This window comes from Pinus tabuliformis, chromosome 2_2 (genome assembly GCF_031772625.1).
Source record: "Pinus tabuliformis cultivar Carrire ecotype Pingquan chromosome 2_2, CPIR1, whole genome shotgun sequence".
NCBI lineage: Eukaryota > Viridiplantae > Streptophyta > Pinopsida > Pinales > Pinaceae > Pinus > Pinus tabuliformis.
The window spans coordinates 506,825,746-506,842,825 of record NC_142300.1 but is presented as its reverse complement, the minus strand read 5'-3'; the positions used below and the strand labels follow the sequence as shown (position 1 = coordinate 506,842,825).

At 38.5% G+C, this 17,080-nt stretch overlaps 2 pseudogenes; both read right to left on the bottom strand.

The window, feature by feature from the left end:
* Positions 1-7,756: 7,756 nt before the first annotated feature.
* On the bottom strand, positions 7,757-8,754 carry LOC149193584 (OVARIAN TUMOR DOMAIN-containing deubiquitinating enzyme 1 pseudogene; annotated as a pseudogene).
* Positions 8,755-11,807: 3,053 nt separating this feature from the next.
* Positions 11,808-12,369, bottom strand: LOC149193583 (OVARIAN TUMOR DOMAIN-containing deubiquitinating enzyme 1 pseudogene; annotated as a pseudogene).
* Positions 12,370-17,080: the final 4,711 nt, after the last annotated feature.

Here is a 17,080-nt window from a genome sequence, read left to right as displayed (position 1 = left end):
GTTCGAAAGTATCCCACCTATTACAAAGAGATGTATTCCATTGTGTAGGCCTACCAATAATTGAAACATTAAATTATGGGGAAGGAAGGGTCATCCACACAGACCACCAACCCTTGTCATTCATATAGACACAAGGTAAGTTGCAAAATGATTTCCATCAGAAATGGTTCACATACCTACACCAGTTCATTGTTAACATTAAGTACAATATGGGTAGAACCAATAATGTTGCAGATTGCCTCAGTTGATCACCGGTCATGGCACTGACCATTGTGCTCAACTCTTGTGGTAAGATACCGCAAGGTGGCCTCATCTTTACAAGAATCATCCAAAATTTGGCCACGCATGCCAATTTCTCCTTGAGGAAAGAAAGTTCCAAATTTTCACCTCTAGGATGCACTATTATGCCACCTGAGACACCTCTTTTCTCCTTCAGGCAAGCATGCCAAGATGATTTCGAGGCGTTCCACAATCAGGTTGCTCGACATTTCAGGGTAGAGAAAACAATCGCAATGCTACAGAAGTATTTTTATTGGTTGAACCTTCAACAAGATGTTGGGAAGTAAATTAGATCCTACAACTCCTGTGCCATCTCGAAATCGGCCATCAAGAAGAAGGCCTATATATTCCTCTATCTACTCCTAGTCGACATTGGGAATTGATATCCATGGATTACATTTCAGGCCTTCCTTCTACTAAGCATGGAATTGATTGTGTTTTTGTGATCATTGATAGAATCTCTAAGATGGTCATTTTGGTAGTCTCCAAGAAGAGTATCACAACAGAAGTCATTGCTAAGATCTCCTTTGAATGAGTGTGGGTACATTTTGGGATCCCACGTTCCATTATCTCAGATTGGGATAGTAGGTTCCTAAGTACATTTTGGTCAAGTCTATGGTCGATGATGGATACCAAGTTCACTAAGTCCACGACTTTCCACCCCCAAATTGATGGCCAAACAAAGGTCTCCAAGAGGATTATCGTACATATCTAGTCTATGTACAACTCAAAGCATCCAAGCACATCGGATGAAAGCCTCCCCTATGTCCAACATAGCTACAATAGAGCTCTCCATAGCTCAACTGGCCACAACCCCTTTCAGGTGGGTTTGGGATTCCATTCACTATATCCCATTGATGTGGCAATACCATTTGTAGCTGCTGAGGAAGATTTGTCTCATATATAATCTGAAGATCACAGGTCTAACAGATTGATTGAGTGCATTTAGCACATCTGCTAGTAGGTCCATGAAATATTTGATAAAGGCAATGCTAAGTACAAACAATGTCGTGATCAACATTGGGTACCACACAAGTCCAAGGTGGGTGACAAAGTTTGGTTACATTTGCAGAAGGAGCGCCTCGATGGGCCCCACCACAAGCTTCATATGTTATGATATGGGTCTTATACCATCACTAAGGTTGTAGGGGCAATGCTTTCAATATGATCATTCCACCATTCCTTGGCCTGCAACCAATGTTCAATGTGTACTGCCTTCGACCATACTTTCCACCATTACTAGACACATCATACATTGCAGAACAACTCACACCAATAGAGTCAAACCTAGACTGCATGGAACATGCCACAGTTGATCATGTCATGGAAATGCAAATAAAGAATACACGCCAACATAAGATCCAATTGTATTAGGTTGTCAAAGCTTGCCAGCTGCTACACCAAGGCAAGTGGCTCACTAGGTACCAAGTTTAGTGGAAGTTTCCCCATCTCATCGAGGCACTAAACGCAATGGGGACCATTTCTTCCTAAGGGGGGAGGACTGATCTAGGTGGATATTGGTGGCCACTGACTAATTTCCACTTGGATCCCAACCATTGTTTCTTTTCATTTTCATTAGCTGTAGCACAAATTACTATTTTTGGCAGTGTTTCAAGCCCTAAACATTCGAAGTCATTCCCAGTGTAACAATTTACCCAAAAGGGGTCCACAGTTTTGGCAATTAATATCCTAGGGTTAGGTTTTTGGATGTTTAGGATTTTCCATTATTTCTCAATAATAAATAGGCCTTTGAGCCTCATTCTAACATAGTTCAGAGGCATGTAGATGCCACATCTCTTCTCAGAGAAGATACCATCACTCGAGTTAGTTTATTTCCATTTATGTATGGAAGCATATTTTAGTTCTTTGATATTAATGAAATGAAGTTTTATTCCTACTCAATCTATGTGTTTATGTGTATATATGTATTTTGTTGTGTTCATGCATAATTCTAGATTAGTGGTATCAGACCAATCTGCTCTTTCTTTGTTTTTCTTTGCATGTCCCCAACTACGTTAGGGTATAAAGAGTTAGGGCTCGAACTAGTTGAACCTTTACAAGACCAGCTTCACAAACACTAATGACCTCCCTTGGCAAAAGAAAAGAAGGAGCAGGGTGTAGGAAATCCTTTCAAAATATTACTCAAGGAAGCCCTCGAGTGATAAAGGAACACGATGATAGATAACTTTCCCATATCCTTCGATGACTACCCACAAGTGACGCATCTTCATCTAGTAGCCACTCTGGAGGCACCACTCCATTTAAGATACAAATTAACTTTGACATTCCCATATTGAAAGGATAGATAGATGTAGACACCGTAGATAGATGGTTGAATCTATTGGAAGGATATTTTTTAGTTGATGACTTTTCCAATATGGAAAAGCTTAATTTTCCAATCCTCAAAGTCACACCACATGTCAAGGACTATTGGTAAACCTACTGTGAAGAAAAGGATGAGAGGGAATATTGACCTTTTTCAGCTGCACACACTTGGAATTCTTTCTAAGATGCCATCAAGGAACAATATTACCCTATCGAGATCTATGAAGAAAAACACATAAAGTGGACCATGTTGTGGTAGGGATGGGACCAAAAAGTGTTGAAGTTGACAAATGTTTTCCATACCCTTTGAATGAAGCTGGGTATCAAGGATTTTGAGTGGAATTTGGTACTGAAGTACCTCAGTTGTCGATAAAACTACATCTAGGATGCGATGGAGTTCTTGGACATCTCCTCGCTTGGTACCTCCTGTTGATATCCTGTCAAGATCGAGGAGAAATTGAAATAGAAGAAGTGAGACTTTGGATTTTCGAATCTGAAGCAAAGGAAAGGTACCCCCAAATGGAAGAAGAAAGGAAAAATCCAAGGTGGGGTGACCCAAGAAAACACACCAAAGCCCTAATCAAATAACAACACCATGAAGACAAAGAATAACATAGGGAAATGGTGTGAGTTCCATAACAGCCCTACGCACAACACAAGTGAGTGTCAAGCTAGGCAGTCACTAGTTGCTAAACTGAAGGCTTCCAAATCATATGCATGTTTTGACTCTAAATCATAAACCAATAAAGGAAATGACAAAGGGAGGTAAATGATCAATGTGGAGCCCAGTTCCACTATTGCCACCATGAAGATAGAGAAGGATGAGCTTGAAGATCTAGAGGAGGGGGAGCGATTCTTCCACTCATAGATGTGGGTGAAGGGTCCTCCGTTGCAATTCATTTTCGATAGTGGGAGACAACATAACCTCATTTTAGTAGACTTTGTGAATTTTTTTGGCCTACCAACCACACCACACCTACATCCGTACACCATCAGGTGGCTTCACCAAGGGTGAGATCTCTGCGTCATCCAACAATGTCACCTTCCCTATAGCATCAAGCCCTTCAAAGATGAGGTATTGTGTGATTTTGTTCCTCTTGAAGTTTGTGACTTTTTATTAGGCCAACCATACTTGTCGAAGCAACGTGATGTGTATGAGTCTAGGCCTAGCAATGCTATTATTGCTTTGGTAAATAAGTTCTACAGGGTACTGGAGGTAGCACCGCTTACCATCATTTCTTTGATCACTACAAGCAATGTAGTAAGATCATTTTCTAGAACAAGAAATTTGTTTTCCTTGTGATTCACCCCGAGGGAAAGAAGAATATTTTGTCTATGGCCTCCAGACAGGGCTCCTCTGCATGGCAGTAGTAGATGGAAAAGGTTATAGTGGAGTACAGGGATATGTTCACCTCACCCACAGGGGTACCTGTACATTGTCAGGTCAATGCTCCATCGATCTAACCCTGGGTTTTTCACTGACCAATGGACCAATCTATCGACACTCTATTATGGAGAAGGATGAAATAAAGAGGAAGATTCAAGAGCTATTGAAGAAAGGGCACATTAGGCCAAGTTCATCACTGTGTGGGAGCCTGATCATGTTGATAGAGAATAAGGATGGAACTTGGAGAATCTGTATTGACTATCGAGTGTTGAATAATATCGCTGTCTAGAATAGGTATCCAATACCAGAGATTCATGACCTTGTGGACCAGCTTAAGGGGTGAAAGTATTTCTCAAATATTGACTACGGGGTGACTACATATTTACAAGAGTGATCTACAATACGGCAACACATAGCAGACACTCTTGGAAGGAAAACAAGTTCCAAATTTTCACCTCCAGGATGCACTTTATGCCACCTGTGACACCTTTGTGTTCCCTCAAACGAGCATGCCAAGATGATTTGGGAGGCACACTATATTCACGTTGCTAGACATTTCAAGGTAGAGAAAAAAATGGTAGTGTTGTATAATTATTTTTATTGGCCGAACCTTTGACAGGATGTTAGGAAGTACATTAAATCCTACACTTCCTATGCCATTGCCAAACTGACCATCATGAAGGAAGGCCTATATACTCCTCTCCCTACTTCTAGTCAACCTTGGTAATCAATCTCCATGGATTACATGTTAGGCCTTTCTTGTACAAAGCATGGCAATGACTGCATTTTTGTGGTCTTCGACAAATTCTCTAAGGTGGTCATTTTGGCGGTCTACAAGAAGAGTATCATAGCAAAATCCACTGTGAAGCTCTTCTTTGAATGAGTGTGGTTACATTTTGGGATCCCACAATCTATTATCTCAGACTAGGACAACAAATTCATAAGTAAATTTTGGTCAATTCTCTCGTCGATGTAGGATACCAAGTTCACTAAGTCCACATATTTCAACCCCCAAACTGATGGCCAAACAAAGGTCATCAACAGGATAGTCATACACATTCTCCATATGTACAAATCGAAGCATCCATGCACATGGGATGAAAGAATCCTCTATTTCCATCACAACTACAACTCTCCATACCTCAATTGGCCACAACACATTTCAGGTAGGGTTGGGAATCTAGCCACTTTATCCCATTGATGAGGGCATAGAATTTGTAGCTACTCATGAAGATTCGACTCATGTCTACTCTAAAGCTAAGAGTGCTAACAACTTCATTGACTGCATTTAGCACATCTTCTAGCAAGTTCATCACATATTAGATAGCACCAATGCTAAGTGCAAGTAGTGTCATGATCAACATCGAGTGCCACACAAGTTCTAGGTGGGTGGGAAAGCTTTGTTACATTTGTTGAAGGAGTGCCTCGCTGGGCCCCACCATAAGCCTCACCCACTATAATATGGGTGTTCCACCATTCCTTGGCTTGCACTCAATGTTCATTGTGGACCACCTTCGATCATACTTTCCACCATTACTAGACACATCAGACATTGCAGAACAACTCACACCAACAAAGTTAAACCTAGACTGCATGGAACATGCCACGACTGATCAGATCATGGACACATAGATCAAGAACTTCCATGCCAAAACTGATTGGATCATGGATACATAGATCAAGAACACTCGCCATTAGAAGATTCAACTGCATCAGGTTGTCAAAGTTGGCCAACTCCTACACCAAGGCAAGTGGCTGACTAGGGACCAACTTCAACCAAAGTTTCCCCATTTCATGGAGGAACTCAATGCAATGGGGACCATTTCTTCCCAAGTGGGGAGGATTGATCCAAGTGGATATTGGTGGCCACCTACCTTTTCCACTTGGACCCCAACCGTTGTTTCTTTTTCAGTTTCCTTAATTTTATCACAACTTCCTATTTTTGGCATTTTTTAGGTCCTAAACTTCTGGAGCCATTTTCAGGGAATAAAAGAAGATTTTAGGGAAAACGAAGAGACCAGAAAAGACCTGCTCTAAATTATGTTTTTTCTTTCAGCCTTCTGTTTGAGATCAATGAAATAAGGCATTATGATAGCCAAATAGAGATCATATGCCAAAATTACGACCCTAGGAAGTTGATGTACCAATTTACCCAAATAGGTCCCACAATTTTGGTGCTTCATCTCCCAGGGTTGGGTTTTACATTGTTTCTCAATAATAAATATGCCTTTGAGCCTCTTTATAACTATTGTACCTATTTCCCCTAGGCAGACCTTGGCTGCAAAAACTACACTAGGAAACCGACTCAACCAGTATTTAGGCTCAAGTTGGCCCATGAACTAGAGGGGGCTCCCTAAGTTATTACAAGGCTTTGTTAAACATTGTTCACTTGTCACTGAACAACAACCTTTGAAGCACAATGGCCAGATTTATGGTTTTAATTGGGGTGGTTGGCGATCAATGAAAATCCCTATTCATATTAAATGCCTCTCTCATAGGATCCCTTCTGAACGTGTCAGCATGCAGCCTAACATAATGACATGATTTGTATAAGAATTTGACAGAAGAATGTAAGGAGATTCCTAATAGTTGAGCAGCCATATAGATTTTTTAACAACTAGGAAGATTTGGATGCATGTAGAAGATTTGTACAGCCCGACAAAACATATATAGGAGAAAATAGAAGGATAAACAATAACCAATTTCAAAGAGGAGCTAGATTAGACAATCGGTCTGTTATACTAATCTCTTTAGACAATTATAAATCTGCAGGGGATTTCAGAGAGATTGAAACACGATCTGTTCTTACCCATGTCTTCTATAATACTGTGAACATGTGCAGAAAACAGATATGGAAATAATAGAAAAACATACAATAAACACAAAATTATGTCAAACCAGAGCCTTAAGGCTTTCATTAGAAAAAAAAAAAACTATTACAAAGTGTAGAGTCTTGGCATCAAAATCCCACCACCCTTATTATTACAAATGATCAAATATATAGAGATTACAATAAGATGGTTGTTGTGAGCTTTTAGGAAAATCAAACAAAATCTTTACCCAGCTATATAAAATGATTAAATTAAAAACAATCTCGGATAAACTCTCCTTGAAATCTGCAACCCTTTAACTATTTTCTAAATTTCTAATATATATTAAAAGATTTGTAGGTCTAACTATTTAATTAAACAATTTCCTACTAATCTAACAACTAACCTAACACCTATTAACTAAAAAAATGTACGAGCTTATCCCTCCTATTTTAGATTACAAGGAAATGTGTGTTGACATATTGGAGGAGAAGAAGATTAAATTAAGGCATTTGGAACGCTGTCGAATCTTCTTGTTGACTCCTCCTTCCCACCTATTGCTACCTGCCCTCAAAATATGGAAATGCATTTGCCACTTATGCCACATTTCAAGCTCTGATACATACTTGAAAGCAAGGAAGTTAATACCCGAACCACTATTCTTGCATTGAGGTTAAGCAGGAGTTTGAAACTACCTTGTTACTTTACCATGGGATAGGGGGTGTGTGTGGTATGCTCTTGACATCCCTTTCCATTTATGAATATGCAGTAAGAAAATCTTGTCTAGTTTATTTTTGTGGGTGAAATGCCATGCCAACTTACTGATAGCCTATTGGAAGTCTCTCCCTCATTACCCTTTACCTTAATATGTGTTAGGAGACACTCTTTAAAACCCTCGAGGGAGGGATGAGGGCTGCTAAGCATCCACATTTTCATCTCTGCTACGACTAAGGGATCATCTTACTCTACAATGCCATGTCGTGATCGATTGATTGTATTCAGTGCTGCAAGGATCAATCCCATTGCTTACACCCATTATGAAAGGTCCAAAAAATTCCGACCTCCGAAAAATTTCACCCGATGTCACAAATTTGAAAAACATCACAATATAATTTGAAACTAATGGGTCTCGGCTCCTCTCGATGAGTGTATTAATACTTATAGATGAATCCCTACCTAGAATCATGCTCTCGAGTAAATCAATAAATATTGAGAAGAAGTCTCTAAAAGTGAACTCTGCGTATCCTAGGTCCAGGAGGGCTTTCTTGCATTGCTCAATGTTCTTCAAGGCATGTTCCATTTCTGCTTCATCTTGGGTCTCCAATATATGCTCCAGATACGAAAACATGAAGGAACAAAAGAAGCAGTTTCCATCACAACGTGTGCATCGAATTTCCCCATATAAATCATCTAGTACCTCAATTTTTGCCTTTAAGATAGAACTGCCAATTTCATACTCAGCTGCCAAGGCTGAAAGAGACTCCTTGTTGCCGAAAAATGATATCTTGAGGGCTTCCTTGGCCTGGATGGCATTCTGTTACTATAATTGTAGCATTGTCATGAACAAGCTGAGGTCAAATTGAAATCACATTTTGGAATTAAGATTAGGACAATCAGAACCAGAAAAAGAAGCAACATTAGCATCTAATCGGAGTAGGGGTACAAATGCCCCAATAATTGTTCTCTTTGATGATGCTGTAGAAGCCTATGAAAGTTATTCCAAGAAGAGGAAGACTGGACAACAATTAAGTAGTGATGTTCAATTTGATGAATCAAAGGAATTCAATAACATCCACCGTATCTATATTTCTAGCAGCACTAGTACAACCTACGCCCTTGCCTTTACACCTCCACAGCTAGAGCATATTCCTCTTCTTCAAAAATGGGGATTTTACTCAACAAAGAATATTGCTTGCTATCATCCTTTAATGCATCATGTGTTGATGAGGACATGTTTGAGCTGAAACATCAAGGGTGAAGAAGGGCCTAAAAAACTGGAAGGCTATCAACAACTTGCCAAGTTCTTTGTCTAGAAAATCCTTTGTTTGCTGTGTTGTCATTGAAAACCATGAGCAGGATTTTGGTGGGGTCTCTTGCTAGTTTGCGGTTTCGCTCTTGGGGGGTGTGAACAACTTTAAACGGTGCCATGTGCCCCAAAGTAGTTTTGGGAAAAACCAGATTTCCAACCTCACCCAACTGTTAAACCTCAAATGACCCTTGGGGGTCCGAAATAAAATTAAACCATTTGATTTGCTTTTTGATGATCTCCGCCATTTAAAATATGCAAGGTCATTACCTTATTGACTAACTTTGACTTGTCTAATATTTTAAATCTGCCTTTCCAAATGCGATTTTAATATTTCTTTCATAAAGCTCGAATTCTTGGTTTGACTTAGGTTAAAAATTTTTATAATATTATTTTAATTTAAAACAAATATTTCCATGAAAATATAATTATATTTTTATAAAAATAGTATATTTAAAATTTAAATTAATATATATAAAAGAATAAACCTTTCAAAATCATAATAAATATATCTCTAAGAATTTTTAGCTTAATGAAAATTGACAATTTTTCACCGAAAATTAAACATATGGGTGTGCCAAAATATGTTACAACATCAACTCCAATGGGGACTGCTTCCCCCTGTGGGATGCAGAGAACAAGGAGATCAATTTCCTTTAGTGCTGGGCATGGAGTCATACTGTAAACCTGATCATCAACCATCATCTTGCCATAACTAACTCTCCTCGATTAACCCTGTCATTTGAATAGCTTGCAAGTGCATACTACAACCTGCAATTGCGAAATGAAACCATATGCCAACACTAATATAGATACTCTTTCATAGTGAAAACAAAAAATTCTAGATTGAAAATATAAACTAATGTATCACACAATTCATAAACAATGAACATGCTAATTTACTGCATACTAAAACTCTTAATATCTATTCAATCCCCACACTTATATCTAACTGAATTGGAAACGTTACACTCTTAGGTGAAATCTGTTTTCCAATGTAACCAAGTGCGGAGTGGATTTATTGACAAACCACATTGCCAGTAGCTGAAAATTTGAATAATATATACAATATGAACATAAAATCCCATGGAAAACTTATACTCACATGTGTACCTTAAAATTTGCTTCCTTTGTAGACATGTTAGATTTCTGATCATCGTTGAAGGAGAAGGACATATACTATTGATCGAAAGTATCAATGAACCTTGCATACCAGTAAAGGCAGCTGAACTTTCGAAACAGTGGGATCGGTTACCCTGTGGAATTACCATATGACAAAGTGGAGTCGCGAGGTGAAATAAATGCAACCAATACTAAATGCCTACTCCTTGTTCACCAGCAAATAATAGATCTAATATTTATCCTTCCCTGGAGAAAGATATCTCGTTACTTCGCTCCTTGACAACGATGCCAAATGTTGTACTTGTTTCCCATAAGCAGTCCTTGGCTGCAAAAACTATGCCAAGAAACCAACTCAACCAGTATTTAGGCTCAAGATGGCTCTTGAACCAGAGGGGGCTCCCTTAGCTGTTACGAGGCTTTGTTTAATGCTATTCACTTGTCACTAAACAACAACCTTTGAAGCATAATGGCCAGATTTATGGTTTTAATTGGGGTGGTTGGCGATCAATGGAAATCCCTATTCATATTAGATTCCTCTCTCATAGGGTCCCTTTTGAATGTGTGAGCTTCTATCCTGACAGAATGACTTGATTTGTATAAGAATTTGATTGAAGAATGTAAGGAGATTCCTAATAATTGAGAATCCAGATGCATTGCTAACAACTAGGAAGATTTAGATGCGCGAAGAAGGTTTCTACAACCCGACAAAACATATTCAGGAGAAAATAGAAGGACAAACAATAATTGATTTCAAAGAGGAGCTAGATCAGACAGATAGTTTGCTATACTAATCTCTTTAGACAATTATAAATCTATAGGGGATTTCAGAGAGATTGAAACACAATCTATTCTTACAGAGGTCTTCTATAATATTGTGAACATGTGCAAAAAACAGATATGGAAATAATGGAAAGAATACGAGAAACACAAAATTCTGTCAAACCAGAGCCATAAAGCTTTCATTAGAAAAAAAAAAGAAGCTATTACAAAGTGTAGAGTCTTGGAATCAAAATCCCACCACCCTTATTATTAAAAATGATCGAATATATATAGATTACAATAAGCTGGTTGTTGTTAGCTTTTAGGAAAATAAAACAAAATCTTAACCAACTATCTAAAATGATTAAATTAAAAACAGTCCCGGATAGACTCTCCTTGAAATCTGCAACCCTTTAACTATTTTCTAAATTTCTTATATATATTAAAAGGCTCGTAGGTCTAACTATTTAATTAAACAATTTCCTACTAATCTAATAACTAACTTAACACCTATTAACTAAAAAAATGTACGAGCTTATCCCTCCTATTTTAAATTACAAGGAAATGTGTGCTGACATCTGGGAGGAGAAGAATATTAAGTTAAGAGATTTGGAAGTTTGTTGAATCTGCTTTCTGAATCCTCCTTACCACCTGTTGCTACCTGCATAACTGCCCTCAGAATCTGGAAATGCATTTGCCACTTATGCTACATTTCAAGCTCTAATACATACTTGAAAGCAGGGAAGTTAATACTCGAACCACTATTCTTGCATTGAGGTTAAGCAGGAGTTTGAAACTACCTTGTTACTTTACCACAAGACAAGGGGTGTCTGTGGTACACTCTTGACATCCCTTTCCATTTATGAATATGCAATAAGAAAATGATATCTAGTTTATTTTTGTGGGTGAAATGCCATGCCAACTTACTGACAACCTATTGGAAGACTCTTCCTCATTACCCTTTACCTTAATATGTGTTAGGGGACACTCTTTAAAACCCTTGAGGGAGGGCTGAGGGCTGCTAAGAATCTGCATTTTCATCTCTGCTACGACTAAGGGATCATCTTGCTCTACAATTCCATGTCGTGATCAGTCGATTTCATTCAGTGCTAGAAGGATCAGTCCCATTGCTTACACCCATTATGAAAGGTCCAAAAAACTCTGTCCTATGACGAATTTCACCTCATGCCACAAATTTGAAAAACATCACAACATAATTTGAAACTAATAGGTCCCGACTCCTCTCGATGTGTATCAATACTTATAGATGAATCCCTGCCCGGAATCACGCTCTGGAGTAGATCAATAAATATTGAGAAGTCTTCAAAGGTGAACTCTGTGTATCCCAGGTCCAGGAGGGATCTCTTGCACTGCTCAATGTTCTCTAAGACATGTTCCATTTCTGCTTCATCTTGGGTTTCCAATATATGCTCCATATACGAAAACATGAAGGAACGAAGGAAGCAGTTTCCATCACCAAGTGTAAGTCGAATTGCCTTGTATAACTCATCTAGTACCTCAATTTTTGCCTTTAAGATAGAACTACCAGTGTCATACTCAACTGCCAAGGCAGAAAGGGACTCCTTGTCACCGACAAATGAGATTTTGAGGGCTTGCTCAGCTTGGATGGCATTCTATTGCTGTAATAGTGGCACTGTCATGAACAGGCGGAGGTCAAAGCATAATCACATTTTGGAATTAAGATTAGGATAATCAGAACCAGAAAAAGAAGCAACATTAGCATCTAATCGGAGCATGAGCACAAATGCCCCAATAGTTGTTATCTGCGATGATGCTGTAGAAGTTGATCAAAGTTCTTCCAAGAAGAGGAAGACTAGACAACAATTAAGTAGTGATGTTCAATTTGATGAATCAAAGGAAGTCAATAATATCCATCATATCTATATTTGTAGCAGCACTGGTACAACCTACGCCCTTGCCATTACGCCTCCACAGCCAGAGCATATTCCTCTTCGAAAATGTGGATTTTACTGAACAAAGAATATTGCTCGCTGTCAGCCTTCAATGCATGTTCGATGGGGACATGTCTGAGCTAAAACATCAATGGAGAAGAAGGGCCTAAAAAACTGGAAGGCTATCAACAACTTGCCCAGTTCTTTGTCTTGAAAATCCTCTGTTTGCTGCGCTGTCATTGAAAACCATGAGCAGATTTCGGAGGGGTCTCTTGTTGGTTTGCGGTTTTGCTCTTGGGGGTACGAACAACTTTAAATGATGCCACGTGCCCTAAAGTAGTTTTGCGAAAAACCAAATTTTGGATGCCCCCGAGATATTAAACCTCAAATGACCATGGGGTCAAAAATAAAATTAAACCATTTGATTTGCTTTTTAATGATCTCCGTCATTTAAAAAATGGCCGGTCATTACCTTATTGACTAACTTTGACTTGCCTGAAATTTTAAATCTGCCTTTCCAAATGCGATTTTAATATTTCTTTCATAAAGCTCGAATGCTTAGTTTGACTTAGGGTTAAAAATTTTAAAATATTATTTTAATTTAAAACAAATATTTCCATAAAAATATAATTATATTTTTATAAAAATAATATATTTAAAATTTAAATTAATATATATAAAAAATAAACTTTTCAAAATCATAATAAATATATCTCTAAGCATTTTTAGCTTAATGAAAATTGACAATTTTTCACCTAAAATTAAACATATGGTTGTGCCAAAATATGTTACAAGAGTAATAAAATTCAAAGGCATGTAGCTGCAACATCTCTTTTTAGAGATTTTATTTCCGTTTCTCTATGTAAGCACATTTTAGTTTTTTGATATTTAATGAAATGAAGTTTTATTTCTGTTGCACCTACTTGTTTATGTGTATATCTCTATTTTGTTGTGTTCCTCCATAATTCTGGATCAAACTTTAACAACCATACAAAAAAAAAAAGAGAAAAAAGAGGAAACTGGGACATGTACCATTTATCTAGATTACACAGCAACCAACTAAACTTAGAGACAATATATATTAGTTTTGTCGTACTATATAGTTTTTTGAAAAGAATCAACATATGTTGAATCGTAGTTCCTAAATATTGAAAGTGGGATTCAGGGGAAAGCCAGTATGGGTGACATGAGACACCTGTACACTCTTGTATCTACGTATTCCATTTTGGCAGAGTCTGCACTTCAAATGTGTTAACCATAGAAAATTAAAAAAATCAAGAGGAGGGAACATAAAACTAAAATATGTATTGGTAGGGAGCATTGAATAAAATTCAGGGTATATTTCAGTGATATAATAGGTATTCTCACAAATTTCAATCTATATAAACACATAAAGACATTTATAACCCAGGGAAGTGAAGACAGATAATTTTTAGTTGCATAGAGAAAATTCACACTTAAGAATATTATGCCATTGAAATCTCTGAATAGTATAACTGCCAGTGATTAATATACATGTGCAAATCCCATAGCTCTGTCATGTTTTGTTTAGAAAACGAACATGGCATTGATTTAATAACTACTAATACACAGTGCATACGATGAGAGAAGAGAAGAACTGAATGAAAAAAAAAAACATTATTATAAACTATGAGTATGTAAAAGTGTTAGAAAACCTGCACAGATGAATCTAGCTAGTAAAGGTTGAACACATAGCTTTGCAGAGCAAAAACACTAAAAGAAAATCGAAAGAACAAAAGAATGATTCATTAGAAAATAGGTTACAATGCTCATGATATAGCATTACTGGGTGAAGATCCCATAGTAGCACACAATAGTGGTGATCAATGAGAAGACTCAACACCTACAACAAGTTCTGGAGAGAACTAGCCAGTTGCGGAGTGAAAGAAGGAGAAAATCGAGGAGTAAATCATACAGAAGGAATCTTGCATGTAGTCCCATGCTATAACTAAGTGTCCGCATGTAGGTGTGTAGTACTTCCAACACCCCCCCTTGAACACCACTATGGGGAAAAATAGAAAATGGGCCTTGGCAACTAAGGCCAAAGGTCACCCAAAATATAGTGCAACTTGTACTAAAATTGAGGAAAGAGGGAAAACTTCGTGCGAACCCCCCCCCTCAAAATACAATGTAATCAAAAGAAAAGAGGAAGAAAAGATAGTTGCTAAGCAACCGTGTCCTTCACTCCAAGACGATCGTGCAGAGAGCGAAACTTCTGCTCAGTGAATGTCTTGGTGAAGATGTCTGCAGTCTATTCTGTGGAAGGACAGAACTGTAAATCAATGACCCGATCATGTATTAAGTCTCTGATGTAGTGCATATGGATCTCTATGTGCTTCATCCACTACCGCTGTACTGGATCCCTGCAAAATTTGAGAGTGCTCTGGTTGTCACACCAAATGAAAATGGGCTGGTGGAACTGGACGCCCAACTCAGTGAGAAAGTGCTATAGCCACAGAGCCTAAATGGTGATGTTGACTACTCCTCTATACTCGGCCTCAGCTGAAGAGAGATTAATAGCAGCCTGCTTCTTTCTTGACCAACATATAGGGCCAGATCCTAAACTAAGTGAATATCCGAAGGTGGACTTGCAATCAATGATGTCTCCCGCCCAATCAAAATCTGTGAAGCCAAGGAGATTCAATGCAGTGCCTGCTGCATAGTGAATCCCGAAGGTGATGGTGCCCTACACATATCGGAGGATGCGCTTGGCAGTGATCTGAATTTGAAACTACTTGTAAATTGTTTGCAAGGTATTCAATTCAGAAATATACATGTTTAAAAGATTTCCATGTCTTGCAGAAAGAAAACAAATGAAATTTTCAGCTGTTCATGACCCATTTAAGCATAGCAGATTTATTTCCTTTTACTGTTTAACACACTAAAATGAATTTGTTCTACAAAATAAATCAACCACAGATGCAAAAGAAGTTGATAAAGCAGTTCACCCCTCCTGGGCTACGTCTGCTGGGTCCAAATCCCCCAAAATGGGCCTGCCCTTATTTTAATTAAATGCTAAAATTGAATATACAGCTGAATAGAAGCAAATACAGGTGGAATAGATGGTAAAAATGGATTCAGAACACTTGAATCCTTCAGGATTGACTATTGGTTCACCTCCAATGGATACTTGCAACCCTATACAGTCTTCACAATCCTGGGCCCTGGTGGCTCCTAGAACTTTCATGGCTCCAAAACCTCTACAAATTACCTTAGATGGCTGTAAGACCTACACCAATGACTTTAGAAGGTCGAAAATACCCAAAATAAAAAAAAAAATCGTCCAAAACCACCTTTCCTAGCCAAAGTTATGGCCAATTAAAGTTTTCCTCCAGTTATGCCTAGAAACACTCCAACTAACTTTAGTTCGAGTCCAGTTAGGCCCGCCAAATATGGCGGGCCTGCCAATTTTGGCGCTCTTGCCAGAATCTCTGCCAAATGAACTGTAGTTACATTAAATGCTGGCGGTTTATCTCGGATTTCGTGCTGGTGGTTAGTGTTGGCGGTTGGGGCTTAAGCCCTTGGTTCTGGGCCCGCAGTCATATGGAATGGGGGGTTGGCCCCCTTTGGTTTCCGCCCAAAACAAGTTTACCATTCAAATTTGACTTCTTCTCACTTTTTAACAAATAGTGTCGTGTGGTGCAACGGTAATGCATTTGATTGCTAGTTATGAGGTTGCGGGTTCAAAACTTGCTAGTGCCAAAAAAACTTTTATATGCACCCATTGGATATGCTGACGTCATCATTGGGCCACGTGGTGGCCTCCAGGCCTGCCACGTGGCATCTTGTGATTGGCTGTGCAGAAGGAATATTCCCTGGAATATTCTGTGGAATATTCCTTTTTTATTTTTTTTTTGAAAAATTAAAATTTTCAATGTTATTGACAAATTCTTCTTTTTGCCATAACTTCCTCATACGGCGACTAGTTTTCGAACCATTTGCGGCGCCGAAATCAGGAAGACAAGCACTTTCCAGTCGTTCAACTTTGAACCAGTTCTGAGCATTTTAAATTTTGAGCATTTTACGACACTTAGGACATGAGCACCTGATCACGCCTCCCCATTGGGAAGCTTTTGGACCCCAAAAGCCTTCAACTACCTGTTAATGAGGTGAGGGTACAGCTCCCTCACTCTGTCCACCTCCATCCACTTTGCCTTGTTCGGTTTGCTGCCTTTGAAACCAACCCGAACATAATCTACACTACCCCTCCTTGAAGTGCATGTCCTTCTGTCAAGGATTGTGTCTTCTTTCAGCTCATCTAAGAATTCTGGCGAGAAATCTTCTATAGATGGCAGCTGAACAGCACTTTCATGATCAGCAATCAAAGGAGGTTCATACAAACGTAAGTTCTCCACATTGACAACAGAATACATTTGCATGTAGGAAGGCAAATCTAATTGAAAAGCATTATTTCCAACCTTCTTGAGGATTTTGAATG